Here is a 12,842-nt window from a genome sequence, read left to right on the forward strand (position 1 = left end):
AGTTAATAATTAATGTAGACCTCTGTGTGTTTCTTTGTGACTGAATGGCTGTGGGACAGAAATCTCTGCCAACAAATGTGTGTGTGTTTCAATGTATATATGTGCAACATGTGTGCGCAGGATCCTGATTAGTCAGAAGAGGGCATCGGGTCCCCTAGGAGTGGAATTACAGGCAGCTGTTAATCACCACGTGGGTGCTGGGAACAGAACCAGGTCCTCTGCAAGAGCAGCATGTGCTCTTAACTGAGCTACCTCTCTAGCCCCAGTTCACCTTGTTGTTGAGGCACCAACACCTAGAACTTACCTACTAGACTAGGATGATTGGGTAGGGAGCCTAGTGGATCTTCATGTCTCTGTCCCCAGCACAGGAATCACAAATGTGTGCTACCACACCAAGCTTTAAAAACAAAACACAGGTTCAGAGGGTTGAACTTAGGTCCCCTGCTTGTAAGGCAGAATGTCACTCTTCCCGCCGCCACCAGGCCTGAGAGCTGCCACTGCAAACCAGGTCTCTGGGGCTCCAAAGTCACAGTAGGTAAACCACCCTTCAACAGGAGAAACAGCAGGCCTACCCAGTCTTGTACTAGATCATTCCAAGCCCTCCTCCACCAGAATGTATTCTTGTTCCCTCAGTCACGCCTCCCCTACTTGAACTGTCGAGTCGTGGGGAAGCTCGACTTCTAGGCACCACACTCAGGAGTGGGGACTTCAGAAAGGGCCCTTGCAAGCATTGCATGCAGCTACCTCCTCGGACTTTGGGTAAGGCAGAGAGCTGAGTTCCCAGGAAAGAGGGAAGCCTTGGTCAGAACCAGAACTGGAGGATCAACAGTGCCAGTACGCTTGGCTGGGAAGAAAGTGGTGGCCCAAAGGTCCTGTACCCATCACTACTACAGTCCTGTTAGAGAAGGTGTGTGTGTGTGTGTGTGTGTGTGTGTGTGTGTGTGTGTGTGTGTGAACTCGCTGACTACCATTTCCCAGCAGGGAAGGCCCCAGGGATGGGGTTGCCAGAGGGAAGAGCCCTTACCACTGTGTCAGTTCCCTTCCTCCCCCCTGGAGGGAGCTATTCCTGGTCCTTCCCTAGAGGTGGCGCTATACCAACTGACACACAGCTTTGGTTCTAGAAGTGACAGGTGTGCCATTTTTGCTCAGTAGTCATGAGTCAGCCCCAGCCAACCACAGATGGCCAAGAAGTTCAGTGCTAGGTACTGCCCTGATGAGAGGAGAGCATTTATCAAACAGCACAGAGGATGCTCAGGAAATGTGTCTGGAGGAGGGAGTGTGCATAATCTTCTCACCATCATTAGATCAGAGGGACTGTACAGGTCTGCCTGGGCGTCATGTATTCTTGCTGCTGAGACCCTGGGTTCTGCCAAGAGTCAGAGCTCCTGAAGAAGAGGCATGGAGGACAAGGGCCCACCTGAGACCCACGATGAGATACCACAGTACCCTTTCCGTAGCAGGGCACGTGTCCTCTCTGAGAGCCCCTGCACCTGAGTTCTGATTCTTCCTGACTGTCACTCTGGGGTGGGGGTGGGGGCTTGCATGTCTAGACCTCGAACGTGACTCTGCTGATGGGGTCCCACTGCGTTCTAGGGGCGGAGCATGAGTCAGCCTTTCACATAGCCCACGCATCCTGTTTGTAAGGGACAGGAACACACTCCAGGAAAGGTGGGTCAGGGCCTGTAGGGGGGAGTGCGGGGGGGGGGGGGGGGTGGGACACGGGACAGAGCACAGGGGAATTCTGGCCTGTCCGTGACCCAGCTCCTGGTTCTTGTGGGTAGAATTGAGCTAGCGTCTGATCAAAGGGGCCCGCCAGGGAAGAATTCCATACATGCGGGGTGGGGGGTGGGGGGAGGGGCTCCAAGGTAGCTTTTGTTGCCCCTCACTGTTTAAGCCCACATTTGTGTTTGTGTTGCCAACTCCGTGTGTAACCTTACTAAGCCCTGTGTACCTACGGCTCAGAGGTGCTGCTCCGATTGGCTAGCTGGGGAACAGATGCAGGGCCAGAGGTTTAGTGACTCTAATACAACGTCTGCTGGTTACACGGAGGCTTTCTCCTTTAGCCAACACTTCCTGTCTCCAGCAGGCTTCAGTGTGACTCTCGGGCCATGATCTCTGCCTGCTGTTTTAAGATGCCTCGTGTCGGGTCTGGAGAGATGACTGGGGCTAGGAGCCCTTGGTGCTTTTGCTGATGACCCTAGGTTCCGTTTCCAGCACCCACGCCATGGCTCACAACCACGTGCAACTGCAGTCCAGAGGATCCATACCCTCTTCTGCCCTACGCAGGCACCAGGCACCCACATGGTATACATACATGCAATGCAGGTAAAACACCATGCACATGAAATAAATCTTTTTTAAAAAGCAGCTTCCTAGTTCCTCTCCCCTAGGGCACCAGCTGGTTTTTTGTATCTTTCTTTTAAAGCAATCTTTTAAATTTAAATCTATCTATCTATCTATCTATCTATCTATCTATCTATCTATCTATCTATCTATCTATACAAAGGAGACAGAGACACACAGTCAGAAAAGGTCAGAGGGCATATTTTTTATTTATTATTTAGTTATTTATTTAAAAAATATGTATTTATTTATTATATTGTGTGTTTAGCATTCCTTCCACGTGTGCCTGCAAGCCAGAAGGGGGCGCTAGGTCTCATTATAGATGGCTGTAAGCCACCATGTGGTTGCTGGGAACTGAACTCAGGACCTCTGGAAGAGCAGTCAGCGCTCTCAACCTCTGAGCCATCCCTCCAGCCCCCAGAGGGCATCTTGGAGTTAGTTTTCCCTTCCCATTATGTGGACCCCAGGGTTCCACCTTAGGTTGAGGCTAGCTGGCGTCTCTGCAGGTGTTTTATTCTCTTGGAGCCAGATGGCTTGACCCAAGACTCCGCTTCTTCCGGTGCTGTCAGTGGGAGGACTGGGTCTGTTACTTGTTGGCATGGAACCATTTAAACAAAGCACAAAGCCTCAGATATAATATACATGTATCCTAATTTAGAATTATCAACAAGAGTAATTACATAGTGCGGGTTACTGTTATCACTGTTCCCCTCCTTAAAGATTAGAGACAAGCATTGAATTATTTATTAATTGCCATACAGTGAAATGCTCCGTGGAGTTTGTGTGGGGCGGTGGGAGGTGGCTAGTGTTCAGCTAAGGAAAATCGACCCTAGTCGAAATCCTATTTGATAGAAAATTACAAGCTCCTGGGTTTAAGAGGGTGGTAGCAGGGCAGCTTGTTTGTAGTTTTGCCGCAGGCTATGGCTTGGGTAAGGGCTCTGGCCCTTGCATGTGACCTAGGTCAAGTTAACAGCTGTAATTCCTTTACTACTGGCACTTCAGAGGCTAAACTAGAGGCGGCGCCACCTGGAGTTCCCAGCTTCAGGCCAAGGGTCTCCAAAACTGCTTGTCCGCTTCCACACCAGGGCGCAGGCCACACTTAGCCATCTCGTTCTCCCCACTGCCTTCTATCAGCTCTGTCCTTTTTTTTTTTTTTTTCTACTACTCTGGCCTCACTTTGGCTTCCCCGGGAGTGCATCCGCCCACGCCCGGCGTCCCCAGACAAGTTCCCAAGCTCCGCCACTGCAGCAGCAGCGGTCACGTGCGCCAGTCCCTCGGAGGAGGCGAAAGGAAGGAGGGGTGGGCGGGGCCGTCCCTCAGTGCCACGCCCTTACACTCAAGACGCTTCCTCATTGGCGAAAGTTTGGAGGTACCGCTTCGGATTGGTCGGTAGGCGTGGCCTCGGGGAGCGGAAGGGAGGGCCGGCTTTGGAGAGGCCAGGGTTGCAGGGCGGACAGCGGGAACGCGCTCCGGGGGGTGGGGACGCGAGCTCACGACTGCTCAATGACAAATCGACTGGGTACTGCTGGGGGGCGGGGCGCGCGTGAGAGCGGCGAGTCAGGTTGTGTGTGCGGCCGGAGCAGCGGTGGGACGGGTTCCCCAGGTAAGGATGCTGCGCCCCGCAGGGGACCCTAGGCACGGAGTGCGCTCTGGGATAGGGAAGTGGATGCGCTCCCCGCGCGATCGCGGGCCTCCTGGTTCCACGTTGGGAGGGAGGGAGGGACACGTCCCCTGAAGAAGGACAACGCCCCGGGCCGCGCCCCGCTTGGCTTGGGGAGGTGTCCCCTGGGAAAGCCGGAGGGCCTCCCAGCGAGATCTAGGGGTGCTGAGGACATGGGGGAGGTGCCCCAGTTTCTCTTTCCTTTGCTGCTTGTCCTTCCCTTTTCCCACAAATGACCACTTCCTGCCTTTTCGGGCCTCCCGCCGGAGTTGGTCCACTTCCTCAGTTCCTTTCAGAGCGATAAAATGTTGCCCAAACTTCTTTCTTAAAGGTAGGAACTTGTTCTTTGGGTGACCTGGGGCTTGGATTCTTGAAGTTCGGAAGGGACTTGGTTGGTTGTGAATTACTTTTTGATCGGTCTTCCAAATGCCTTTCGGAGTGTGACTAGCATTAAAGGTGGCTTCTAGAAGCACGGTGGCTTGAAGGATTTTCCTGGCCTGGGCGTCTTGACTCCAGGTGCTTGGCTCCGACCTGGAGCCTCAGAGTGCGCCACACCCACAGCGGCGTCCTTCCTCCCACCGCGTTTAAGTGATTACTAGAACCTTGGAACTTTGACGTTAAAAGGCTGTTCTTCTGGGGAGCGGACCTGGAGTCTCCAATGGACAGATTATTCTTTGATTTGCCTTCAGCCCTTGTAGACAGAGAACCCCTTGCTCTGCCTTGATTTCCTAATCACTTTTCTTCAGTTTGGGGATATTGAATGATCAAAGCTTTCATAGAGGAAGGACTTGGGTTAGCTGTGCCAATTGCTTTAAAAGAGCAATATCTTGGATGTCTGAGAACACATTAAAGTGGTGATGAAGTTGTGAGGATTAGGGAACCAGGAAAGGAGGACCTGAATATTGGGAAGAACAGGGACTTGAGCCAAAGTTAGACGCAGGTGAACTAACTCCTCGTGTGTTAGACTTGGTCTTTTGTAGCCCAGACTGACCAGGAATTTGATTGTAACGAGAATGACCTTGAACTTCTGATGTTCCTGCCTGGAGTCTGCGTGTTCTACCACGCAGTGCTGAGGATGGAACTGATGAAACCCGGGGCTTCCTTTATGCTCAAGAACTCTACAGTGGCTCAGGAACTTTCTTAGTGCTGTGGTCTAGAGGAGGTCCCTTCTCTGAACGCCAGCATCAATGCAGCTGTGAAAAGGTTGGTCAACCACCCCCACGGTCAGGACTCTGTGAATCTGAGTCCAGGAGGCAGCGTTTAAGATACTCTCTGTGGGAGGGGCGTGATGCTGGGATTTGATGGAATGCTGGCCAAGAGTCTCACGCGGTGAAGCATTGGTCAGCAGCCTGTGAAGATGCTGGGAGTTAGTGGAGTATCTCTCTGGGTCCTCCCAGGGAGTGTGGAGATGCTGTGTCTTCCTGACTTTCCTTCCCATCCACCAAAAGGTAAATAGCTTCTGCTATCAGGTGCTCCCTCCATGATGCACGCTTTGCAACAACCCCCAAAGCAACAAGCTAATAAGCCACGGGCTGAAGCTGTGATGTATGTGTGTGTATGTATGTATGTGTGCTTCCATATGTGTGTGTATATTATATGTATTTTATATTTTTATTTATATGTTGTGTGCATATGTTTATATATGCATATATATGTATTTTAATGTTTTTTTTTGTTTTGTTTTGTTTTCCAGACAGGGTTTCTCTGTGGTTTTGGAGCCTGTCCTGGAACTAGCTCTTGTAGACCAAGCTGGTCTCGAACTCACAGAGATCCGCCTGACTCTGCCTCCCAAGTGCTGAGATTAAAGGCGTGAGCCACCACCGCCCGTGTATTTTAGATTTATTTTTACTTGTACGTTGTGTGTATATATGTATATTTATGCATTTTTTAGATTTATTTTTATTTGTGTGGTGTGTGTGTGTGTGCGCACATGAGTGCCCATGTGTGCTTATACCTTTGGAAGTCAAAAGAGGACATGGATGTGATTGATCTCTGGAGCTAGGGTGACAAATGTGCTCCTAACTGCTGAGCCGTCTCTCCAGCCCCTGCCGTGTTGTTCATTATTGTGTATATACATGTTAGGCATCTCCAGCCCTTTAAGTGGAGTCTTAAGTCTGTGACAGAAGTGGGAAGAAACTGAGGTACAGTCCCCTGTAGGTGCTCTCTTGATTCTGCCCACTCCAGAGCCTGTGTGTGTGTGTGTGTGTGTGTGTGTGTGTGTATGTGTGTGTGTGTTAGGAATTGGACCAGGGTCTTGTGCACGGCGAGGCACACATTCCGCTCATGTGGCACCCCAGCTTCTCCTCTTCCATTCCAGTTCCACCTGGGAACAGTGACTGCTCTTTTGTTTGTTTGTTTGTCTTTGTTTTATGAGACAGGGTTTCTCCAAGTAGCCTTGGCTGCCCTCGAACTCACTCAGTAGACCAGGCTGTCCTTGAACACACAGAATTTTTAATTCTTAGGCTGGGATGATGGCTCAGGGGTTAAATTCTGAGGCTCCACCCGTAGTACCAAATCAAACAGACAAAACACAAAGAACAGACAACATCTTTATTTCCACTGTCTACCGAGAACTTTCCAGATTCCATATAAGGTTCCAATTCCCATTTTCCTACCTTTAGTGTCTAGGTCCTATTTTCCAAAAGCTATCTAGTAACTTACACCCACACTTTTTCTACAGAGAATCCTGGAAAAACACGACCTCAGGCACAGTAAACCCTTGCTGGATCTCAGATAAGAGCAGTTATTTTTGCCAGGCAGCGGTGGCACAGGCCTTTAATCCCTGCACTTGGGAGGCAGAGGCAGGTGAATCTCTGTGTGTTCAAGGACAGCCTGGTCTACTGAGTGAGTTCGAGGGCAGGGGTAAGGACTAGAGTTTGGGTCCCCAGAGCCCAAATAAATGCCCAGTGGGCACAGCAGCCTGCTTGAAATTTCAGCATGTGAAGGAGACAGGATCCCTGGAGAAAGTGAGCCAGCATGTGAGATTCCCCGTATCAGCAACACAAGCAGATAGTGCACACCTATGTATCCTCACACACACACACAAAAGGAAGAAAACGATTTTTTTTAATTCCCTAAGATAGTGTTTCTCTGTAGCTTAGGACCCTGTCCTGGAACTAGCTCTGTAGACCAGGCTGGCCTTGAGCTCAGATGTCTGCCTGTCTCTGCCCCCGCCTGTCTCTGCCTCCTGGGCAGAGTGCTGGGATTAAAGGTGTGCACCACCACCACCTGGCAAGATCTTCACTCCATTCTTGCCTTGAAGTTCTTCAAGGTTCCTGCCTTGGGGATGAGGGATTAAGGCTCCGGGAGAAGTTTGAGGGCTGGGAGTTTGTGCTGTAGAATTCCGTCACGGTGAGTCTCTCTGGATTCTGTGACTAGAGCTCTCCCCCACCCCGCTCATCTCATTTCTGAATGTGGGGGTCATCCTTGGGGACTTTGAATCCAGAGACACTGTCATAACAACCAGAGCTGTTGGCGTGGAATTCTGTGAGCTGTCTGCAGGAAGACAGAATACTAGAACTCACTCCCTGAGGGCTGAGGATTGACCTCAGGACCTTGTGTATGCTAGGCAACTCCTCTACCACTGAGCTAATCCCTACAGCACAGGAGAGAGGTGTGTGTGTGTGTGTGTGTGTGTGTGTGTGTGTGTATGCATATATGCATGTATATGTATGTATACGTATGTGTACGCACGCACACACGCATTTGGAGGTCACAGGACAGACCACAGGGTCTGTCATTCATCTGAACTTTGCCCTGTAGGTCAGGCTAACTGGTCTATGACTTCCCAGAATCCTCTTAGCTCTGCATTCTGCTGAGACTGGGGTTTCAGGAATATACCAGGCCAGCTTCCTACCATGGGATTGAACGCAAGTCCTTTCACTTGCAAGGCAAATACTTTACCTGCTGACCCATCTCCTCAGCCCTGAGAGCCACTGTTTTTTATTGATTTATTTTTTCTTTCTTAATTTTTTAGTTCCCTATGCTAAGAATTGAATGCAGGACCTTGTATGTGAGGGGCATTTCTCTCTCACTGAGCTAAATCTCCGTCCTGGCTCCAATTACTTCTGAGCAGCACCTGTTTAGAATGCTGTTAGATGAGCCAGAAAAGGTCAGAACGGGGCATCAACCTTCAAGGGATCTGAGTCGCCATGTGGGTCCTGGGAACTGAAGCCAAGTCTTCTGGAAGAGCAACCCAGTTCTCCTAACCACTGAGTCCTCTCTCCAGTCCCAACTGTGAACTTCTGATCCTCCTGTCTCCACCTTCTCAGTGCTGAGCTAACAAAGGTGCACCTCATACGTGGTCCCCACAGTGCTAGGGATGGAACCCAGGATGTTACATATGCTGGGCTCACACTCCACAGCTGAGTTGCCTCCAGACCGCCACTGGCCTTCTTGAAGACTCGCCTCCACATTTTTTTCTTTTGTTGTTTTCATTTTTGACACAGGCTCTCTCTTGTAGTCCTGGCTGTCCTGGGAACTCACTCTGTAGACCAGACTTGCTGAGTCTCAGAGAGCCCCCTGCCTCTGCCTCCCGGGTGCTGGAGCTAAGGCATGTGCTGCCACTGCCCGGCTTCTTTTTAAAAAAGTTTTAGACTAGACACTATGGAGATGATTTTTGTTAGGGTGCTTCCCAAAGCATGTGGGTGCTGTAGGAGATAAAGAAACCTCTGGGGTGCCTGCTGTTCTAGAAACTTCCATATCATACCTGAACCCCAGGTTCTTTCTTCTGGTTCTTCATTGTCAGCTCCTAGAATTAATCGGCCAAATATGTAGTAGTTTTAGAAATTAGAAATTTAACACTTGCGGATCCCCAAACTAAATGGAATGCAGGGATTCTTTTAAATCAACTCCAAAACAAGTGGGGGAAAAAATTGTTGACAAAGTGATCTCCTTGGCAAACAGCTTAAGGTGGTTATTGGTCTGTGTAGGGTTTTTGTAGACAGTTATTTGTTTTTGTATGTGGAGGCAGAATGCATGTCTATGTGTGGAGGTTGGATTCTCTCTGTCCAACCGTGTAAATCCTAGAGTGAGAACTCAGGTCATCAGACTTGGTGACAAGTGACCTTCATCTGCTGGACAGCTCACCAATTCATCTACTCACTTTGTCCCCCCCCCCTCTTCTTTTTGAGACAGAGTCTCACTGTGGAATTCTGGCTGGCCTGGAAATCATCATCTAGACCAGACTGGCCTGGAACTCACAGAGTTTCACCTGCCTCTGTCTCCCAGTGCTGGATTAAAAGCGTTCAGCTCTATGCCCAGCCACCTTCCTTTCTGAGATACGGTCTCTTGTTGAACCTGCAGCTTACCCATTCTGCTAGATTGGCCAGCCAGCGAGCCCCAAGGATCGTCTTGTCTCTGCCTCCTGTTGGGATTACAGACCCATCTGAATGCAGACCCTCGTGCTTGCAGCCAGCGCTTTATTTACCCACAGAGGCATATCCCTAGCCCCGTGCTCTGGTCTCTGTCACACAGGCTGGCCCTGTCTCTACTGCACGGCACCAGAGGTCTGTCTCCTACTTCTGTTTTTTTGAGACAGGCTCTCAGGTAACTAAGACTGTCCTTGGACTCCCTGTGTAGATGAAGAGAGCCTGAACCTCTTGTCTCCACCTTCCAAGAGCTGAGATTACAGAGGCACGCCACGCACCAGCTTTGTGTGCTTCTGGAAATGGAACCCCGGGCGAATGAGCGCTCTGGCTAATTTGAGCCACGTTCGCTGTATGAAGGAAGCTCTAGGTGTAGTGGTTGGAGAGGAGGAGCTGGTGGGGCAAGGTTTGTGGACCCTGTTTAGAAGAGGGTTTAGATTTTACCAATCAATGATGACCCTTTGGAGAGCTAAACACGTTACCATTCGCTGCTTTAGAAAATTCACATGGGCTAGGGAGTCAGTTGATTTGCTTAGGTGCTTGGCATGTAAGCACAGGACCCTGAGTTTGATCCCCAGAACCCATGTTAAAACAAAACAAGGCTAGTCAGAGCTGGCACAGCAGCCTGAGTTTGTAATCCCAGTGGAAGTGGAAACAGGAACTTTCTGGGATGTGACCAGCTGGCCTGGCCTAATTAGTGAACTCCGGGCCAATGCCGGACCCTGTCTCAGAAATCAGGTGTAGAGGTGGGGACATGGCTCTGCTAGGAGAGTGCTGCCTGGAGTGTGGGAAGCCCTGGGTTCCATCCCAGCATCACATAAAAGCAGGTATGAAGACGCGCACTCACTCCGAGTGCTGAAGTAGCGTCAGGAGTTGACAATTGTCCTTGACTCTGCGATACCTTGTCTATTAAGGACAAGAAACGATTGGAGAATACACCTAATTGACCACACACACACACACACACACACACACACACACACACACACACACTTTTCAGGGGCCTGTGTGGACAGCGGTTTGAAGAGGGGCTGAGGTGGCACAAGGAGTCTGGCAGCTGTGGCTGGTTGCTGCAGCCTGGTAGGGGCAGAGAAGGTGGAAGAGTGGGGTGGGTGGGAAAGGTCCTGTGGAGCCCGAGTCAGGAGAGCTAGTGAATAGAACTGGGGAGAAACAAGGGGATGCAGAATGATTCCCAGGACTGGCTTGACTGATGTCTGATGTCCCCGCTCCTAGGGGCTTGAGTTGCGGTTGTGGGGGTGGGGTGGGTGGAGAGGGAGTGTGTCCTAGTGTGCGGAGAAGAGTGTGCGTGTGTCCTACTGTGCGGAGGAGTGCATGTGTCCTAGTATGTGGAGAGGGGTGTGTGTGTCCTAGTATGTGGAGAGGGGTGTGTGTGTCCTAGTGTGTGGAGAGGGGTGTGTATGTCCTAGTGTGCGGAGAGGGGTGTGTGTGTCCTAGTGTGTGGGAGAGGCAGTGCGTGTGTCCTAGTGTGCAGAGAGGCAGTGCGTGTGTCCTAGTGTGTGGAGAAGGGGTGTGTGTGTCCTAGTGTGTAGAGAAGGGGTGTGTGTGTCCTAGTGTGTAGAGAAGGGTACTTGTGTCCTAGTGGGCAGAGGACACAATTCTAGTTTCCCTCCCTTGTTGTGAGAATCACCCTGGCTGCAGGAGTTTAGGGAAGAAAGGACTTATTTGGCTTACCTCACTGAGGGTTATCAGGGCAGGAACTCAGCAAGGAACCTGAAAGCAGGCCTGCTTGCTAGTCCATCTTTAAGCAAGGAATTTACTCACAGCTGAGGAAGTACAACAGAAACCATGGCGGATACTGCTTGGTGACTCGCAGTGATTGCCTTGTATCTGATTGTCTTGTGTCGCCCAGGATGAACTCCCTAGGGAATGAAGCCACACACAGTAGACTGGGTCCTCCTACATGGATTAACAATGTAACAGTCCTCTACAGAGTTCACAGGCCAGTCTCGTCTGAACAGTCTCTCAACTCAGACTCCCTTCTCGGGTGGATCTAGGCTGTGTTGGCAGTTAAAGCTGACTAGGACACTATTTATGTATTTGTTTGTTTATTTAATTCATGTGTGTTGGCGAGTACACACTTAAACACTCACAGGCCACCTTTCAGGAGTAAGTCCTCGCCTTCCATCATGTGGTACCCAGGAATCGAACTCGGGTTGTCAGGCTTGGCAGCAGGCGCCTTTACCAAGATACCTTGCTAGCCTGCAGAGCAGATTTCAAGGGTGGAAGAATGAAGACTGGAGAAATCTATTTTGGAACTGTTGAGTTTGAAATTCCTGGAAGACAGCCAAATGAGGTGAAGAAGCCCAAGGGGCCTGGGCTCTGCCCTGGGGCAGACGGAAAGCCACCTGAGGGGATGCGATTAGCCCAGGGAGAGTGTGGAGGTGAGGCAAGGGTCAGTCTGAGCCTGAACCACAGAGAAAAACCTGGGGAAAAGCCTTGGAGCAGGGCTAAGCCCTGGGGAAAGGAAGTCTGACGTCTGGAAGGACGGGCACTGCCAAGCGGGCACAGGGGCAGCAGAAGAGCCTCAGTGGGGAGGGAGTGCCGTCCTGGATTGAGATTTAAAACTGCATTCAATGTGAAGTTACGTGAGGCTGGTGACGTGATTTTTTTTTTCTCTTGAATTCCTTCCCTGGCCAGCTTGCTAGTACAGGTACCAGGGGGAATGGTGATAGGGGTGAGGGACAGGAGGACCTGATAAGGTGTCACCTAAGCCTGGGGTGGCAGTGGAACCCAGGAGGAATGTGCTGGGGTCAGCATTTGTAGGTGCTGAGGGGGCAGGTGGAATTTGAGCTAGCGACTGGAAAGATTGCAGGTTTGGGGCTCTGGTGTTTGGATGTGATGTCCCCCAACAGAATTATTTGAACGCCTGGTCCCTAGCTGGTGGTGCTGTTTGGAGTGGTTCGGGGGTGTAGTCTTGTTGGAGGAGCCTTTGAGAGCCTTTTGAGTTAAAGCCTCACAGTTTCCAGTTTGCTCTCCTAGCTTTGTGCTTGTAGTTCAAGGTGTGAGCGCTCGGTGGCTGCTCCAGTCACCATGCCTGTGGTTGCTGCCTTGCTTATCCACTGCCGTGGACCCAAACATCTGGAACCAAAACATAAGATGCCTTGGCTCTGCTGTTTGTCACAGCAGCAGAAACATAACTGATACAAGGCTCAGAGGGGACGCTGAGACAGAATGCCCCCCTTTTTAAAATAAGAGACTTACTAAAAGAGTTACTTAATGCTGTCGGTGGACAGACAGACAGCAGCATATTAGGGCGTCCAAGGTGAGATCATGTCTACATGGCAGAGTGAGGGAAGGGGAAGGCTCTGTGCTCCATGGTTGGTGGGTATAGTGCATGGTTGGTGGGCATAGTGCGAGGTTGGTGGGCATAGTGCGAGGTTGGTGGGCATAGTGCGAGGTTGGTGGGCATAGTGCGAGGTTGGTGGGCATAGTGCGAGGTTGGTGGGCATAGT

General features: G+C 50.8%; 1 protein-coding gene across 2 annotated transcripts in view; it reads left to right on the plus strand.

Moving 5' to 3' along the window:
- Positions 1-3,796: 3,796 nt before the first annotated feature.
- Ralb (RAS like proto-oncogene B) overlaps positions 3,797-12,842 on the plus strand; it is a 51,878-nt gene continuing 42,832 nt past the window's right edge. The window contains exon 1 of one of the 2 annotated variants that reach the window (XM_050124473.1): positions 3,797-3,946. The gene's annotated coding sequence lies outside the window, so the exon portion shown is untranslated. Of the gene's footprint in view, positions 3,947-4,188; positions 4,335-12,842 lie in introns of those variants that run through there. The other variant, XM_050124474.1, reaches the window with a different exon arrangement.

Source organism: Alexandromys fortis, unplaced genomic scaffold (genome assembly GCF_014885135.2).
Source record: "Alexandromys fortis isolate MF-2015 unplaced genomic scaffold, M_Fortis_MF-2015_v1.1 scaffold_232, whole genome shotgun sequence".
NCBI lineage: Eukaryota > Metazoa > Chordata > Mammalia > Rodentia > Cricetidae > Alexandromys > Alexandromys fortis.